Below are 16,209 nucleotides of genomic sequence, written 5' to 3' on the forward strand. Positions count from 1 at the left end.
ATCCTAGGGAGAGTTAGAGGAATAAGATTTTAAGATATCATCTTACTTAGATGGAAGGCCAACTAAAGCAGCCCTCATTTGTGATGGGACAATATAAATTTGAAGATTTCTTCCCCATGTCTTATTAATAGGGTTGTTTTGTTTGTATGTTTATTTCAGACCTGTTTCCAACAGGTCGATTTGCAACTGTTCTCAGGGGATGAGGAGCTTTGAGGTGCCCCAAGGCTGGTCTGTCAACTTCCAGTTTGCCAAGCCATTGGTTTTAACAGCTATCATAGTTGGGAAACTGCTGGTTTTCAAGGCTACCATGGAATTGGGAAAGGGCAAGTTAAAATGCTTTAAAGCTCACTGTTTTTAATCAGGATTCTGTCGTTTCTCCTCTGATTACTGCAAGCCTTTGGTTAATTTCCAAAATTTTGAAAAAGTGATTTTTAACAATTATCAATAGTTTTCTCGTAGGTCTTATGGAGAAATGGATTTTTATTGTCTTTATTGCACCATCACAGAAATACTATATTCCACCCATTTTGAAGGACTGGTTTCTATTCCTTTTATCTACTTTATCTCCAACAGAAATTGGATGTAAACATAGATGCTATATCCTTACTCTAGATAGTCTGAGCCTTTCCTGTGGTCATAATTAGGTCAAGATGGAAAGTCTTGGCGCAGCTTCTGGGGCCAATTATAAAGAAAATTCCAGGGGCGCCTGGGTGGCACAGCGGTTAAGCGTCTGCCTTCCGCTCAGGGCGTGATCCCGGCGTTATGGGATCGAGCCCCACATCAGGCTCCTCCACTATGAGCCTGCTTCTTCCTCTCCCACTCCCACTGCTTGTGTTCCCTCTCTCGCTGGCTGTCTCTATCTCTGTCAAATAAATAAATAAAATCTTAAAAAAAAAAAAAAAAAGAAAATTCCAGTGATCATGGCATTAAATGTGCTGGACTAGATATAATTTTAGATTGCATTTACACTTGATTAATTTCTTGGGTTTTTTTTTTTTTTTTTTTTTTTTGATGTTTAGGGGGAAGAAGGAACTGAGATAAGTGAGGAATACTACCTGTCAGAGCACCTATACAAATCAAGAATTCTAACTAAGAGGGTGCTGAACTCTAGAGATAATGCATAAAGTAAAACCCCATATGATGCCATCAGCGTTCCATTGCTTCCTGGAGCTTATTCGGAAGAGAAAGGAATTTTGTGGGGGGAGGAAGCCACTCTGCACAAATGGTCAGAGTATACCTACTGATGAACAAAATTGATATAAAGAAATCATACAGCAGTAGTAACATAAAGGCAAGGAAGGAAGTTATAATCAGAAAGAAATAAAAGCTTTCCCCGGGGGAATCCAGAGATTTGGACTAAAATAAATGATAATAATCCTATGCATTAATCAAAGTAATTAATGCCAGTTTCTGCAGCAGACCACCCCCAAATTTTAGAAGCTTACCACGAAAGGTTTATTTCTCATTCACGTCTCATTCAGTGTGGCTCAGGTGGCTCTTCTACAAGAACTTTGTTCTAATGACTGAACAATCCAGATTGTTGCCATCCTGCAACTCCACCTTCCTCAAACTGTTTCCAGCTACAGCGAGGAGAAAAAAAAGAATGAAGCGAAGAGACCTACATACTCTTGGCTGCCTGAAAGCCTAGTGACCCATATCTTCACCTCCCCTTGCGATAAATTGGTGGTAATTCGCCACCTTTACCCAGTTAGACGTGTGAGGTCTCTGAAATAGAGGGGGACACCTGGATATTTGATAAACACTGACAATCTCTAACAGATTCTTACAGTCTAAAAACCAAACAGCCAACAATGAAACTAATTCTTTTATTGTCTCTCTAGTCTAATCTGATGGTTCCAACTTTCACCTTGCTGTTTCTATCACTTACGGTCAGTTTCTGCGGACTTTCTCTTCTTTGTTGCTAATTGCTGAAACTTAAAAAAAATCTACTAAATGCAATTTGATTTTTTTATATAAATAATGGAAATGATTGTGATTATATATCCAATTTTACTCTATAAGAAAAGTTATAGGAAATTAGGTATCATTTTAAAGTAAGGAGGGAGAAAAAGAAAACATGTTAGATATTTAATCATGTCCCTTATAATATTTTTATCTTACTGTCAGTTGCTACTTGCCTAAACCTACACCTTGCACGTAAGTTTATTCTTCTTTACCCTTCTAAATCTAACGAGGGATTTATATTCACATAAATTTGTGCTGCAATCACTGAGATTCAGGCTTATTCAGAGGATTTTTTTCTGTACATAATACTGCAGTAACAAGTTATTTCTAGACATTAACTCTTTGCTGGACAGATTCTGGGGACTCCAATGAATCTCAGTATCATAGCTGCACTAAGAAAGGTTATTGATTTGAGCTTAATTTGTTATCGATACAAATCTGGATTGTAAGACTTAAAAGGGCAGGGATAGTGCCTCTTTTTACATTTAAAAAATCTTTTTAGATTGCAGGAAAAACACTTCATGTGATATCTACCCTCTTAGAAAATTTAAGTACACAACACTGTAACTATGAACAACAATGTTGTACAGCATATCTCTAGAACTTACTCAGCTTACGTAAATTTAACACTTTGAACAACTCCCTGCTTTGCCCTTCTCCTAGCTCCTAGCAACCATTATATTATTTTTTTTAAAAACAAGTTTGTCTATTCTAGACACCTCACACAAATGGAATCACACAGGAGGTGTCCTTCTGCGACTGGCTTATTTCACATAGCATAATGTTCTCCGGGTTCATTCATGTTGTCGCATATGTCAAGATTTTCTTCTTTTTCTGGAATAGTGTGTCTTTCCCTTACTCTAAAGTTTCTTATGCCTGGCATGCAAAATTCATTCTGTAAATACTTGTTGAATAAATTAATCTATTCTAGGTTAAATATGAATGCCGTAATCAGCCCTACTATTTTTGTGAGTCACTGTTCACTTTTTATCTCATTAATTAGCTAAAGGTACATATATTCCTTTTTCTAATTCCAGATTTCCTTTGTCTCTTCTCTGAATCTGACTGACACTTGCTATCTGTCTCTATAATGTCTTGATCATGAACCACAAATATTCCATGTGATAGAAGAGTACTTCACATGCATACCCCATTTACTATCCGTAGGCATTGAACTTGATATACATGACCTCAATTCTCCATACGAAGATTGGTATTCTTTACATGTCCATTTCACAGATATTATAACTAAGGTATGGAGATACTGGTAATGTGCTCAAGGTCACATAGCTCGCAAACAACAAGGCTGGGATTTTAATCTAGCCTATCATACTCTAAAATGTATATTCTAACACAGAGGTCTAGCCATTGTGATATTATGCTGCCTCACTCCTGTGCTGTGACTTATACTATGATTTACTTTCGGTCAACATAATTCTCAGGGGGTGTAATAATAAGGGCCTTTTCTTGGAGAGATACCTATATAGAACAGATATTTACATTCAAAGTGACTTCCTTAAAAGTTTATGCCTCTATTTTAAAGTTGTATCTTCCTTCAATGAAATTTGGAATCAGGCTCAGATTTAAAGCTTTAGATTTGCCTCATGCTCTTTTCACTAGTTAGTTATTTTTACTCTTTTAGCACAATTTTTTTTTCATCTGTGACATAGCTAACTTGCAGAGCTCCTGAGAGGTTAAATAAGACAAACAAACACACACAAATATTTTAAGCATTAGCACAATGTGTGAAATGTAGCAGCCTTTCAATAAATACGAGTAGTATAAACACTTTTTTAGGACTTCATCAACAAGTTTGGTTTTACAATACTAGGTAGGAAAGTGGTTTCCAGCATAACATAATATCCATTCCCATAAGGATTATAACATAATTATTATTTTTGCAATGTTTGTGCCAAATATTCTCCCATATTTAGTTAAGTTTTATGGTTCAATATCCTGAATAGCCTTCTGTGAAATCTCATGGTTAAATAAATGGGTAGCATAAAAAGCTTACCTACTGCCTTATTATTAAGTTGCAGTGACATACTTTTATTTCAAGGCAGAGGAATAAAAGACCTCTAAGTTAAGTTTGTCTTTAAATATAAGATATTTACATGAACACATAGTATCGACTATACTAGATCATTACATTGGTTCTTTAAAAGTACACATGCATCAGCAGTGCACTTGTAGTTTATGTCCATTGATAATCTTGTTTAATGTCAGATTTCTTCACATCTTTAAGAAAAAGAACATAAAAAGCCCTTAATTCCATTTTACACTAAAAAAAATATCAACAAAAAAGCTGTGTTCTACAGGAAATAATACATGTTTAACTTGTAAATGCCACAGGATTTATTTTAAAATTGTAGACTAATGTTCAGTTATGAATGTACACTTTGAGGATTAGCCTGTGGGTACAGGAAACAACATGTTCAAGAGATCTCCTTTTCAGAACAGTAAAATACCTAGAGCATTATGAGGCTTAATTGAATAAAATTTCACCATATACACACATTTATAAGCTTACAACTCTTGACAAGTTAAAACTTCATCAAGAATTCAATATCAAATAAAAATTAATTTCTACCAGCAATGTTGCATGAAACCTTAATCCAGACGGGACCATCTGACTAACATCAATGTTCTTTGTCCAAGTCACAAATGCCCCAAAGCTAATTTAAAAATGAGTCTCTGTTTTCTTCATTCTTAAAGAAAGTGTCATAAATATCTGGCACCACATTCTCTGGAGATTGTTTTCCAAAGGACGAGACTTTTACAATTCTATTTTCCACAAGGGAATAGGTTTGAGATAATAAACCGTATGCATAGGTAGCTACAAAATATCCTTAGTTCTTCACAAAGTAATAGTAGGGAATATAAGAATAAATATATTAGCTCTATTAAAAATATATTTTATTTATACACATTTCTTACCTATTCAAAACCTCCTTGAACAAAGCAGGGCTTGGGGTTTAAACAATCAGTAAACACCAGACATGCGAAGTGCATAGTTCTTTCTTATTAATTAAGCATAAGGATAATACAGGCTAGGGCAGAACCTAGTGAGTTTATTTGTTGTAGACGGTGATTTCATAGTTTAAGTTTTAAAGACCAATGTATTTTACTCAATTATATAATTGTTTCTAAACAATAAAATACCAATCTTAAGATGGATAACTATGAACTAAAACTACTCATGTCAGTATACTTTTAATAAGTGCATTCTGTGTCACCCAGACTATCTATGAGACACAGGTGATGTTAAATACATTCAGTTGTTTGTGTGGGAGAGTTTTTCTTCCCTCTACTCTGTTTTGAATGTGTATTCAGCTTGACATGATTCTGAGAGAATAGAGTTATTGTGACTTTCCTTGCCTTACTTGTCAAAAGATTTGAAGCAGACTTTAGGTCAACAGCATTTAAAATTCCAGTCGAATAGTGAACAACTGAAGGAATTTTCTGAGTAGGATGGAAAGGAATGAATATACTCATCATAGATCCAAACATGGAAAAAGCAGACTGTGAAAAATGTTTCTCCATCTTCCTCACAGCTTTTTCTTTTTCTTCTTTTCCACTCTAGAAGCTATTCAAAAACACCACTCTTGCTCTGTCTCTTTGGTTTTTAGGAAGAACTTTATTAGACTACTTAATAATAATAAGCCACTTAATCTCTCAGTGCCTCAGTTTTCTTATCTGTAAAATAAGGTGACAGGATTAGAAGATGTGACCCACAAACTGGGGTGTGTATGAACCAAATGGGGAGCTCGTTAAAATGAAGACTCCCAATATCTGCCTTAAAAATTCTCTTTCACTAGGACTGAGCAAGTATCTGAATTTGCTTTTATTAATAAATCCCTAGAGACTTTGGAGTCAGGTAATCTGAAGATCCCACTGTGAAATCCTGAAAATATGACAAATTCTCTCCAAGGCTCCTCCCACTTCTCATAAATCCCCAAGACATTGTTTCATGTAGATTCCATAAAAAAGAATGAGAACTGATTTTCTGGCTTGCAAAGGTAAAGTACGAGGAATTTGGATGTTATTAAAGTGTTTCAACTTATCCATTCAGTTTTTTAACACTTAAATGAAGGACTTTCTGCAAGTCGACAGAGTATTGCAAAATAAATATATCTTTGTACAGTGGTTATATTGTAGTTTATGGAACATTTCATTGAATATTACAAAACTATACAGAGGTGCTATTATGCTATCAAAGCAAGCAGTCTTTTTCGAAAGTGTGTTACTCTCTTAATAGCTTAAGGGTTATAACAGAAATAAAATTAGTATGTAGCTTGTCTTTTTCATTTTGAATTTCAGGTTGTGTTGGAACATCAAGGGGAATCCAAATAACAAAGTTTTAGAGCTAAAGTATACTCTGGAGATTATTACACACATGTCAGTTCCCTATAAAGTGTTATCAGGCCTATTATATCAACAATCACAATGTGTTCATGTTTGTGTTCTCATTGTACAGTGCCTGGCTCATTGTAGACACTCAAAAAAGTTCGCTAGTGAATAAATAAATGGAAGAGACTGACTGAATACCATCATTGAACTACTTAAGGAGAAGCTCAGTAAAGTATCTGACATCACTCATTCGGTAAGTGGCAGAATTAGGTTACAGTCCATTCCGATCTCCTGCATCCTAAGAGAGTCCTTTAAGTGTTGGTACTTTGCTTACACAGACAGAGAGTTCTTAAGTCTTCAAAAATGTGTTGAAAGCTTCTTCTCCTCTTCACTCATCTCCACTCCCACCTTAGGTAGAATACACTGAAATACCTGGGGCAGTGACATTTTATATAAAGCATCTTACTCCTCACAGTCTGCTTAATTGAAAACCCAGATAATGCCAGATTATAGTGGGTCTTTCTGTTTACCAGCTAATGCAACTCTTTCATACGACCATAATGCAAACTCAGTTTGTTGGCGCACATGGGTGGCTCAGTGAGTTAAGCGTCTGACTGGTGATTTTGGCTCAGGTCATGGTCTCAAGGGTCCCTGGCTCAAGCCCCACTCAGTGGAGAGTCTGCTTGGGATTCTCTCGCTGCCTCTCCTTCTACCCCTTGCCCTATATGTTGCTAGCACGTGGACATGCACACGCTCTCTCTCCCTCTCTTTGTCTCTCTAAAATAAATAAATCTTTAAGAAAATGTAAACTCAGTTTATAAAGAATAGCTAGTAACCTCTAAAATCATGTGATCCTTAAGATTCCTTGTTTATTTCTGGGATTTGTATTATACAGCAAGACTTAGCATTTTACCTTACACTAGCTCACACTCGTGAGATTCCAATCTGCACAAAATTAACCACACAATATCATCATTTTAATTCTGGCACAGAGTCACAAAACAAATGGGCTAAGTCTCTTTTGGCTATCTCTTGTCACTGTCCCAGCTTTTTACAAGGCCTTGCTTTGACAGCAACATTTATAACTGGAGTGGGTATTTAATTAAATTAGTTATTTGCCTCTCAGGAAAAGGGAATATTGTAGTCCGTTTTGTCCTGGTGTATCAGGGAGGGGATTTTTCATGGGATATGCTTTCCAGGTAGATGACGTGTCATGTGGGAGGTAAAAAGTCAAGAATCAATTTAAAAAGTAATTTCAAAGCCTTAGCAGTAGATTTGTTTATTTGTTTGCTTGAAAAAAGAAACTGAAATTCAGTTACCTATTGCTGTGTAACAAGCCAGCCCAAAATATAGTGGCTTAATGTAGCAATCATTTTGTTATAGCTCAGATTCTGTGGGTTGATTGGGGCCCAGATGTAAACCTTCCCTACAGATCTTGCTTAGACTCTTCGTATATTTACAGTGAAATGGTGGCTGTTCTTGGATGTCTGGCTCTTCATTGCTTCTCCATGTGGCCTCTCTCATTCAGCAGATCTGCCTAAACTTCTTTGGTGTGGGGATCAACACTCTAAGAAAAGGAAGTGGAAGTTGTAAGGCAAGCTTTCTAAATTATAGGGTTCACAAGTCCTAGACCATCACTTCCTTCATATATTGGCTACTTTGGAGTTGTTTCATGCTCTTTGGAAACTAGCCGCCTCACTCTGTGTTCTTCCAGACAAATATCAGTACACCCAAATTATTTATGATTTGGGGATGGTTTCACTTATGTGTTGAAACTACACTATCCAATATTAACCTGTGTCTTTTCACAACAAAAATTGGAGAATAGCATTTACTGGTTGTGTGGAGAAGGCAGAGAAGAAAAGCTGGGAATCCCATTACCACATACATAAAAAAAACCCAGCCCTTGCTAATTTTGCTTGATCTCACAATGGAAGATTCTTGTGGGTACAGGCATTCTTCCTCTTTGAACTGATATACTTTACAGAGATGTGATGTGGGGGAAAAAAAAATGCTTACCCAAATCATCATCTTCTCCATTATAGAAAGAGAGGAATAAAATAGAGATTAAGACATCATCCATTCTGGATGGATGGAAGGATTAGAGCAGCCCTAATTTGTGATGGGAGGCTATACATTTTAAGGTTTCTCTCCCATCTCCTAGCAGTTCTTATTTATTAGATCAAATCTACTCAAAAAGGTCCTCCTTCATCAAGGCTGTGCCATCAGAAACTGAATATTTCTATCCCTGTCTCTCCATCCATCCATTCATCCATCCATCCAACCATCCATCCATTTATCTACCTATTTCATAGGTCTATTTCTGTCTGAGACCAATTTGAAGATATTGGATGTATTCTGTATTTTTTCAACTCTTACTTCTTACATAGGGAGATAAATTTAATAAATCAGAACAATCATTTGGTAAGGTTTAGTTGACAAAATTGTCTGATTTAAAACACATTTTGGAGGAAGTCATGTTCATTATCTAATGCCTACTCTTTAGAATTAAATTTTATCTCTATTTTCCAAAGATAACAAATATCGGTAGTGGGAAAAAAAACTCCTTTTTCTAAAAAATGAATGTATGTTCTCTCTCTCTCTCTCTTTTTAAGATTTTATTTATTTATTTGTCAGAGAGAGAGAAAGCACATGCACAAGCAGGCAGAGGGGCAGAGGGAAAGGGAGAGGCAGGCTCCCTGCCGAACACGGAACCCAGTGCGGACTCGATTCCAGGACCCTGGGATCATGATCCAAGCCGAAGGCAGACGCTTAACCGACTGAGCCACCCAGGCATCCTGAGGAGAAAAATTCTAAAAGCATAGCCGAACAAATGCTTTAATTTAAAAAAAAAAAAAAGAAAATCCTAACCACCAAGAATACATAATCCAAAAGTTACTTTAAAAATATGGTATCTGTCCGCATATGTCTGAGTGCAATCCTCTCCTCAAATCATAGAAGAGAAGAAAATACAAGCTTGTATTTCTATAGTAGAAAGGGAAAAACTACTGATCTGCCCTGAAATCTTGGTGCTTTGATAGAACTCCACCACATGAGCAGGATGAAGGACTGCCTCCTGCCCTCAGGAATCTCTGGATTTTTGAGGTCCTTCCTTATCACTGGTACATTGAACAAATGGGTGTCATGAAGTGTAATCAAAAAGCAGATTTGTTTTCTTCTTCTGTGGGGAGTTCTTTCTTGCATCTAGGTGAAAAGTGTGGGCAGTCTCATGATTTTACACCTTATTCTTAGGTAATTAAAATTTCCTTGGCTTCTTTAAACCACAAAAGAGCATCAATTCAGTATTTAGAACATCTGGACCTCTGTACAAGTCAAAGCTGTTGATTTCATTCAAGGATATTGCCAATCTCCTTTTGCCTTAGGCTTCTAAGTCTCCTTTTATTACAGCTGTGATTCCCCAGAGTTGAAATAGGGGGAGGCAGGGAAGTGAGGGGAGAAAGCCAGGTCTTGTATCCTGGCTTCATTCTTTATGTGCGTACCAGGTATTTAAAGCTGACAATGTCTCTTTTAGCCATGTTTGGGCATTCTTCAGAGGCTCTCTCGTTCATAGGCAGCTCCCTCATTCCGCTTAATGCTTCTGTCTGCTCTCGTGACTTCTTGCTTACTCCGCAGCCCCTAAGAATATAGTGACATTTGCTACCCAATACTAAGGTTCTTTCGCTCCTCTAAAACTATCTTACTGGCCAAAGCCTAAGATTATCTCCAGGGTAGCTCTCTTTTACATGTGGCCCATGTGGCCCTCAAGAAACACTACGTTTTTGCTCCTATAAGTAGCGTGAGGGAAAGTTGATGCTAACTAGGTGGCAAAATTCTCTTTTTCTTGCCTTTGGAACAGCTGCCTGGCCCATCTCTGCCATTTAGATTCACACCTGAGAGCCTGGAACAAATCCACTATACTTTCCTAGCTTTAGGGGACAAGCAAGTTTTCTGAGAATTCCATTGAAGCCTCTCTGTTTTGACTTGAGAGAAAGAAGGAGCACCCCACCCACCTCCCCTGGGGAAGATTCTAGTCAAGATCTAGTTCCTCAGTCCTTTTGTGTCATTTACACAAGTGAATTAAGGGGTTTAAGATTCATATAACTGGTTTTTGGTAATAACCCCTTTGAAATTCTTCAGCACATCTGTCTTACTTGGGTGTCTGACAAGCAGAATAGTGTCATAGTTAGACTCTGGAACTAGATTCCTCAGCTTCAAATTCCAACTTACTTGACCTAGCTAGCTTCTATTTCGTCTTCTATGAAATGTTCTTACTTGACTAATAATAATGCCTGCTTGTTAAGTTCATTGTGATGATTAAGTAAGTTAATAGTATAGGACTCTGAAAAGAAGGGCCCAGAAGTCAAGACAAGAAGAATATTATTTTAACAACCTGTTAACTGTCTCTTTATCCCTGGAAATGTGAATCAAAAGCTGGCATATGAAATACATTAGAGAATTTACCTCTACATGAAATGGGAAAGTAGATGTCTAAGAATATTCCAACTTTGAACTAAGATTCAATTAGTCAGGAGGTTGGCCAGAAGTTCAATACTGCTGGTGAGTAACTTGTGTGAACTACCGTAGGTCCTTTAATAACTTGTAAGTTTGCTTCTCTCATTTATATGTAGGATTCAGTTTTTCCTATTTCAAGACATGAAACTTCCTCATCAAAGGAAATTTATTCCTTCAACAAATAATTATTAATCATATACTATGTGCCAGGTATTCTAAGTACTGTGGATATGGTAGCGAATGACAACTGAAAAAAAAATCCCCACCATCATGGAGCTTATAGTCTAGCGGTAGGAACCAAACAAATAAAATATGTATATCTTATAGTTGCCCCATGGCCAATAGAACCACAAAGAGACTTGAACTCAGAAGTAGAGGGATGGTCCGGCTGTCCTCTATTCCTTTGACAGAAGTAATCCCATGTTTGGGGCATAATAAAATGACTTCTGGTCATCTCCATGCAGATAGTGATGGCAAGGTTGTGAACAGAATTCAGCAAAAGAAAGAAGAAGGAGGTTTTTACCAGGAGCATGCAGAATTCTGGGCTCCCACTCTTTTGCTGGACAGTGATGATATTGAGGCCAGTAAGGGGGAGGTCTTAAGTGGGGCACACAAATCTTCTGGGCTCCCTTTTGGACTCCCAATGGAGTCTAGAGACTGAGAAAGGGGCAGCCTAACCTCGAACTCCTTATCTTATGGTCCTGTGTGATTCTTAGAGCAAGAAATCTTGAAGACTTGCTGTGGTATCGCAGATGAGGGCATAAGGAAAAGGAAAAAGAATCAGTTTCATAGAATTATGTGTATGTACTGATATCTGCAAGGTATTTGGAAAAGCATCAAAAAATAAGATCGATTGATAAATGGATAATAGGATGGATAGATAATTATGTTATCCAGCAAGTAGAGCAAAAAATCTTAGAATCTGGGTGATTGGTATATGTTTATTTACTATAAACTTATTTTCTTTAAGCTTGATAGTTTTTGAAATAAAAATTTAGGGAAAGAAGTCTAGTTTGAGGTGGAAATATATTTTATTATCATGCCTCATGTATTGTAAAAATTCAAACAATACAAATATTTCATAGCTTTGTGATGTACCTCTTATTGAGATGGTCAAGATGATAAGACATGCATTCATTCACAAAGTAGATATTTATTCAGCAATTCATTATCAATCTTACTTAAGGACAGGCAAAATGTAGTTTGTTCCTGCTCTTATATTCTTTCTTTTTCAAATCTATTTCTGATACTTTCTCCTAAATGTGTAGTCTGTCCTTTCCTTTTTCTTTTTATTGAAGAATAATGTACACACAACATTGTATTCATAGAATCGTGATTTAACATTTACATACATTATGAAATGATCACCACAATAAGTCTAGTTACCATCTGTTACCATACCAAGTTGTTAGAATATTATTGACTATATTCCCTATGCTGTATATTACATCCCTGTATCTTACTGATTTTATAACTGGAAGATGTACCTTTTAATCCCTTTCACCTATTCCGTACATCTCCCACCTACCTCCCCTCTGGCAACCATCCAATTCTTCTCTGTATTTGAGTCTGCTTTCTGTTTTATTTCATTTGTTTGTTTGTTTGGGTTTTAGATTCCACATATAAATGAAATCATGTAGTATTTGTCTTTTTTTGTTTGACTTATTTCACTTAGCATGACACCCTCTAGGTCCATCCATGCTGTCACAAACAGCAAGATTTTATTCTATTTTATGGCTCAGTAATATTCCATGGTATATATACACCATACCCTTCTTTATCTGTTCATGTATTTATGGGCGCTTAGGTTGCTTCGGTATCTTGGCTACTACAAATAATGCTGTGATGAACATAAGGGTGCATATGTCTTTTCAAATTAGTGTTTTTGTTTTCTTTGGATAAGTACCTAGAAGTAGGATTGCTGAGTTGGATAGTAGTTCTTCTAATAAAGGAAGAACAGATCTTTATTTTATGATTATTCTGCTAATAAATAACACAGCATTTACATAAGGAATAATTTTAAACAATTTTCCTTTAAAATCCTCAATACTGTTTAGACTTGTTACTTATATCTGATTTGAAATATTTTAAATAAAGAATAATGAACTTTATGAAAACAAGTTCTAGAGATAGATTTTATGGTGCTTTCTATATTGAACAAATAAATAGCTAGCAAATTTTCTCCAATTAATGTTTTTCATGTCTTTGATATAAAGTACAGTCATGAAATACTAGTTTCTGAAATTAATTTATCCAAAATAAAACCAATTGAAAAAGTAACTTAAAAAAAAATTGTCTCTTTCTTTTTTTTCCCCTGAAACATAAGCCAGCAGCATCACAAGATTTTTCCTTAATACCTACATAATGTAAATTACATCTGGCATGTCTCCTTACTAAAACCCGCAGTGCCCGGACATAACTAAAGTAAATAGCTTTAAGCAAGTTAATTTATAATCTCATCCAGTGAGTGTATATGCAGCTGTCAAAAAACATTATTCTTCTAGTTACTGACTTTAAATACAAATCCTATTATCTCTATTATTGAAATGCTAAAAGAAAGCACTGGACCAGTAAAACCGTGGATCCAGTCCTTAGTCTCCTTTCTGTTCTTTTCTTCTGAGAATTTACCCACCTGACCTTTTCCCTTAGCAATAGTCTTATTTCTCCTATGGAGTACTGAATGTTTTCTTTAAACATTCCCAACGCTGAATTTTTCAAAAAGTCATGCAACTTTCCTATTTCAGTCTTGGCTCTACTATTTTCTCATCATCCACATGGTAATCTAATCCATTCTTCTCTTAACCTAGTTTTTCTTTCAAAAATTTCTCATATCTTTTTTTCTCTTTATTCTCATTCTCACCAGCCTAGTTCAATGATCTTGTACTGAGCTATCGTAATAGCTTTTAAAAGTGGAATTTACTGTTGCTCTTTCTCTGATTAAAGATTTTTTAAAAAATTAAAGCATTGCTTTTAAAAAAGATGTATTTATTTACTTTTAGAAAGAGAGAGAGAAAGTGCAGGAAGGAGGGGCAGAGGGGAGGGAGAGTCTTAAGCAGACTCCACACTGAGTGAGGAGCCGGATGTGGGGTTCAATCTCAAGACACCGAGAGCATGACCTGAACCAAAACCAAGAGTTCAAGGTTTAACTGGCTGTGCCACCCAGGTGCCCCCAAAGCAGAACTTTTGGTGCTGCTATAAGCTAGTTAAAACAACTATCCACATTTTGTTGTACACACTTCTGGTTGCTTCTCACGTTTCTTCAAAAACATGATTTTTAATTATGTATTACCTTTTCAAAAATACACCAAACTTTATTCATTTAATCCCCACATTTGTATATTTTTCATTATTAATTTCTTCTTTTTATGAATAGCACTAATATGGGCATCTATGTATATACATTTTTGTGAATTCCAGATAAATGCCAAGAGGTGGAAAGAGTGAGTTAAATAATATCAATTAGCAAAACTTTAAAAAATAATCTTTCCAAATTTCTTTCTAACCTACTTCCAGCAGTGTAAGAGTATCTGTTTTGCTAACTTTCAAACAAAAATCAACATTATCATTTTAAAATGATCAGTTTTATAGCTGACAATGGTATCTTCTTTTAATTCTCAGCCCTATTTGGTAACTGATAAAGTTCATTTTTTTATAAGAAAAATTTCTTTATTGGCCATTTATACTCCATTTTGGGAATTACCAACTAATGTCTTCAGCTTATTTTCTTATTGGAGGCTTCGTCTTTTGCTTATTCATTTTGGCATTGTTTTATAATTAGTGTTTCTGTCTCCAGCTTCTCCCAATCTCAAATAACCCCTGCTTTATTTCAAGAGAAATATATTTAATACATCATGTGCTTGTCCAAATTGTAAATGGCTCTTCATTCCCCTTAAGAATCAAGACTGACATTCAAGGATTCTAATTTCTTTGTCTACCTAAGCCTATCAATAAGCTTCACCATCCTCAACACCAATGATTTGTCCATTCTTAACAAGGGTATCCAAAGATATCCTTCCCTAATGGCTCCTCCCTTTCTTTTCCATCTGAAACCTATCACTTCTGACTCACACCCTGCACAAATCTTATTCAGTTACCCCGGTTCACATGAATCTTTCCTGGTAGAAAGATTCTATTTACATGCTCCTGCCAGAAATCTGGGAGCCTTTGCTGACACTTTCCTCTTCTTTACCTCCCATAGTCAATCCATAACCAAGTACAGTTGACCCTTGAACAACATGGATTTGAATTGTGGAGGTCCACTTACATGCAGATTTTTAAACAAGACAGCACCGTCAATGTATTTTTCTCTTTTTTATGATTTTTGTAACTTTTTCTTTACTCTAGCTTAATTTACTTTAAGAATACAGTGTATAATACATATAACATAAAAAATATGTAACAATTGACTGTTACATTATCATAAGCCTTCCAGACTAATAGTAGGCTATTAGTAATTAACTTTTTGGGAAGTCAAAAGTTAAATGCCGATTTTCCACTGCAGGGAGCAGGGAGGTCAGTGCATTGCTTAAGAGTCAACGGTACCTTTTTTTTTTTTTTTTCCTTTTTGGGAGAGAGAGAGTGTGTGTGCTTGGGCTGGGGGGAAGGGCTGGAGAGACTGGTGGGAGGGGCAGAGGGACTGGGAGAAGGAGAGAGAATCCTATGCAGGCTTAGCTCAGTGCATAGCCCAAGGAGGGGCTAGATCCCAGGACCCTGAGATCATGCCTGGAGCCAAAATCAAGAGTCAGAAGCTTAACCAACTGAACCACCCAGGTGCCCCATGAGTCAACTGTACTCTGAATTTTACTTCATAAACACAATTTAAATTCTCTTACTTAACTGAACCAACACTGCCACTGTTCCAGACCACATCTTAATCCCATACTACCTAGAATATGAATAGTCCCTCCACTACCTATTATTCATTGTCTTTTAGTAGTCATAGTGACATTTTTTTTATTAATTTTATTTTATTATATTATGTTAATCACCATACAGTACATCCCCTGATTCTGATGTAAAGTTTGATGCTTCATTAGTTGCGTATAACACCCAGTGCACCATGCAATACGTGCCCTCCTTACTACCCATCACCAGTCTATCCCCTTCCCCCACCCCCTCCCCTCTGAAGTCTTCAGTTTGTTTCTCATAGTCCATAGTCTCTCATGTTTCATTCCCCCTTCTGATTACCCCCCATTTCTTTATCCCTTTCTTCCCCTACCGATCCTCCTAGTGACATTTTTAAAAGGCAAATTTGATCACAGTTCTTACCCTTGCTTAAAACACTATCAATAGATTTTTATTGCATTTAGGATAGAATCCAAAATTATCTGCGTAGCCTACAACATCCTGCAGGATCTGGCTGCTTTTCATCATCATCTTTCA

This window comes from Ailuropoda melanoleuca, chromosome 15 (genome assembly GCF_002007445.2).
Source record: "Ailuropoda melanoleuca isolate Jingjing chromosome 15, ASM200744v2, whole genome shotgun sequence".
NCBI lineage: Eukaryota > Metazoa > Chordata > Mammalia > Carnivora > Ursidae > Ailuropoda > Ailuropoda melanoleuca.